Source organism: Rosa rugosa, chromosome 5, assembly GCF_958449725.1.
Source record: "Rosa rugosa chromosome 5, drRosRugo1.1, whole genome shotgun sequence".
NCBI lineage: Eukaryota > Viridiplantae > Streptophyta > Magnoliopsida > Rosales > Rosaceae > Rosa > Rosa rugosa.
Window position 1 is genome coordinate 49,497,183 of NC_084824.1, and position 3,796 is coordinate 49,500,978.

The 3,796-nt window shown below is 36.8% G+C and overlaps 1 long non-coding RNA gene across 1 annotated transcript; it reads left to right on the forward strand.

Moving 5' to 3' along the window:
• Positions 1-338: 338 nt before the first annotated feature.
• On the forward strand, positions 339-3,491 carry LOC133712479 (uncharacterized). The gene is made up of 4 exons (XR_009847429.1): positions 339-487; positions 1,920-2,031; positions 2,173-2,277; positions 3,085-3,491. It is a non-coding gene; the product is annotated as an uncharacterized LOC133712479 (long non-coding RNA).
• Positions 3,492-3,796: the final 305 nt, after the last annotated feature.

Below are 3,796 nucleotides of genomic sequence, written 5' to 3' on the forward strand. Positions count from 1 at the left end.
TGAGCTGAAGAACCCGAAGTTCAAGCTCTTTTGACCTCATGAACGGGTTAAGAGGATCGAGTCGGTGCCTAGCACAGATGACGAAGAACCCCATTGCAGCAGTCCAGCTCCAAAGCTGATTCTCTCCCGAAAGGTAAACGTCCCCAATGTAATTTCAATTGAAATTTCTGGGTTTGGTTCAGAGTCTCTTGTTATTTTTTTTTAGGTTCTTGTGGGAGAGAGTTGGATTGTATGTTAAAGTGTGCACAAGAAGATGGGTTTGGCTCCAGTTTGATGCAAGTTCCCGGAGATTCTTGATCTGGGTATGTTTAAATTTAGATACTTGAAGAGGTATGGCGTTGACGAGGTACCAGATACGGAATGAGTACGGCTTGGCCGATCCGGAGCTCTACAAAGCCGTGGATAGAGATGATCCAGAGGCCTTACTGGAAGGTGTCGCCATGCTCGGACTCGTAGGCGTCTTGCGCCAGCTCGGCGACCTTGCAGAGTGAGCTTCTCTTTCACTCTTTCGATTTTGCGGTGATTGATTTCAATTTCGAACCAGAAATTGTTGTTTTGACCAAAATGCTGAACCTCTAGGGTTTCTAGTTTGGAGATTGAGGATGATAATTCGACTAATGTGGTGGATTTCTATTTCTGAATGTTGTTCTAAGAGTTGGGCTTTCTTACTAGATTGACTCTGAGTTTTGATTGTAGTGTTATGTAGGTTCTTACCATTAAGCCTTAGCAACTGGAATTTTTGACAATTTTTTTGAGATTTAGTATGTTGGATTATGGATTTTAGTACGATCAGACTTGAAATACAATTTGAATTTGAATTTGATTACTGCAAATCTGTTTGGAGAAGTTGCTTAGTTCAGATAAAGTTAACTTACATCTATTGCCTTCATTGCATGGCTAAAACTTTATCAAGGAGTTGTATATGGTTTAATTTTAAATGAACTCATGAGAAATGGTGCTCTGATTAGGTTTGCTGCTGAAATATGTGGCCACTGATGTCAATATAGGAGGTTCTTTTGTTTCTTAAGTAATACATGTTAGATGATATGCATTCATGCTCGTTCATATCCATGTCCATTAATGAACCAACTATTCACACCTTTTTCATTCAAAGATTCAACCATATTGCTGAATCGTTGAATCCCTCAAGGGGGTATTTGACTTGGCATGATCCATGATGACATCAAATATAGGTATTGACCATTAGTGAGTAGGGCTATTGCCAGCCACATCAATGTCCCTCTGTTTTTCTTCAGAACAACAGGCTTCCTGCGCAGCACCATTAATAAGGCATGACCACCCATGCTGTCATCTGTTGTTAGTTAAAAGAAATGGTTTCTCTGGGTGTAAACAAAAAAATGAGTTTGGTGTAAAGCAAAGTTAGAAATTTTCAACCGGTCCCTTGATTGATTTCTATTGTATGCTGTTCTTTTTACTGATATACCTAGTATACAAGTTTCTTTTGGCAATTATCAAGACCAGTGTCTTTTAACTAACTAGTAGGCCTAGGTGTTGGTGTTCATGGTTGAATTCATTATGTTTACCAGTTTAACTAAATCTAGTACAGAAGCAATGATAGTTGATGGTAGTAAAAGGCCGTTTACAGTGCACTTGTAATTGATAATGAAGTGCTAACAATTTAATGGGAAGATAGGTGAAGATTTATAAATTATTTTATGTGAAACTGAGTTCATCTGGTATCTATATTTGCTTTAATGTTGTGTACAAAGATTGGGTCCCTCTTCCCTTGTAATTTGTTTTGGGTCATAATATTTTGCTGTTGAAACGGTTCTATATGTAGATTTCTTATTAGTTTCCATGTTGGAGAGGAAGTTCAGCTTTTCCTTGGAAATGCTGGAACAGCAATGAGACCATTGACTGCGGCAGTAACTATTGCTTATCTTGTGGACTTTGTGTAGGTGTTTCAACAATAGGAGCTATTATTATCACTGCTTCTTACCAAGTTGCTTGCTGGCTAGCTTGTTCCAGTTGATGCTGCTGTAAGTTCAAACATGATGGATAATCAGTGCGGTACTGATGATCAACCAATACACTAATGCATATGTACTTAAGTATAGCTGGTCATAGATACCGTGTAGCATCATGTCTTATGATCGAATTCATGAATTATGAGTAGCACTTGATGAGTATAAGATGAATTTGTACTTGTAGGGGTTACAACAATTGCAGGGGGGAAATTGGACCAAGTGAAGATGAGAGCATATAACTTTTGCTCATACTAATTTGATGGTGTGAGTATGCTCGCTATGAATATAGGTTGGTTTCTTTATTGTCAGTTACTCAAGTTTGATTTCAACAACAATGTCGACTAGTATGAACTATAAACAAGTTAGAACTTTGGTTATGGGGGATCATGTATTGGAGTGATAATTATTTATCACTCGGCTGTTTGAGATTGGATGATATATCACTCTCTATTAATGTAATGTGACATGTGCACTCTGCATATGATAGTTGTGCAGTCTGCATGGTAATGTGACGTGCACTCTGCATGTAGAATATACATGTGCACTGCATATATTAATTATTTATGGCAATGGTAGTTGTAATTATGTTTGATAATATACATATGCACTCTGCATATGATAGAGCAGATTCATAACTCTGTCCATGTATCTGTATATGGACTATTACAAAGCTAATGCATGTATAAAGCCATGAACCATAATAGTAATTGCTATCTCCCTTTTAGAATACTGTATGGACTTTTACTTTGTTCTTTTCCCTTTCTGGAAATCATCTTTTCAAGTGCAGAAGGCTAGCACTAGTTTATTCTGCTGTCTTTTGTATATTTGGATGCTAATATCTCTATATTACGGATATTCAAATGTTGATTTCATATTGTTGTCCTGCGAAGGCTGGCACTAGTTTATTTTGCTGTTTTGGATTATCACAAGTTAAAATTTTATATAGATCAGTGCATACCACAAACTGTTTCTTAATCTATAGATGCACAATTCCAGCAATCTACATTGCTATGAGAACCTTGGTGGTAAAAGGAAAATGTGACAATTCAGTATCCTTTTTAGGCATGAAGTTTGACGTGGTGGTTTTGTTCTGCAGGGAGAAGTGGAAAACCTATCTTTAAAAAGCACATTTCTGGCCAAGTTTGTCGTGGTGGTTTTGTTCTAAAAACAATGATCCAGGTTTGAAGGCTGCTTATAAACTGGACAATCATGTGGAAGATGGAGCAGTGACGAAAGCTTTTGAAGTGATAGAGAGAAATTTGTTTAGCTAGAAGTTGTACTGAGGCTAGAAGTTGGTCTTTTTTGGGTTGGCCTTAATTGCAGTTCTCCTATAGATGTGATTATGTGACATTTTTAGGTACATTTCTGGATGTATTTTGCTATAAGAGTTTCAAAGATGTGATCCCTTATTTTGTGGATACAATTAGCATTATCGGATCCATTTAGATTGCTATGGGATTATAACAGCTTTCTATTATGATTAAATTACTATTCTTTTGGTCATTTTTACTTCCAGAATCTGAATTTTGCCATTACAACAATAGTAGGAAAATATGTCATCTGATGAGGTTTTTAGGGTAGAATCAAACAAAATTTCTACAATTCAGACGACGGTTTGTATTGATATCATTGTTGGATACACACAAAGACAACAACTATTAAGAAAAATCATGGTCTCAAATGTCATGGTACAACAGTTCGAGTTATATGTGTCGTGTGAAAGCACACATGCACTGAATTTTTAAGTCATCACACCACATTTTATGCTGGAAGAACTGTCGTGTGTATACAATTTACACAACGTCTTA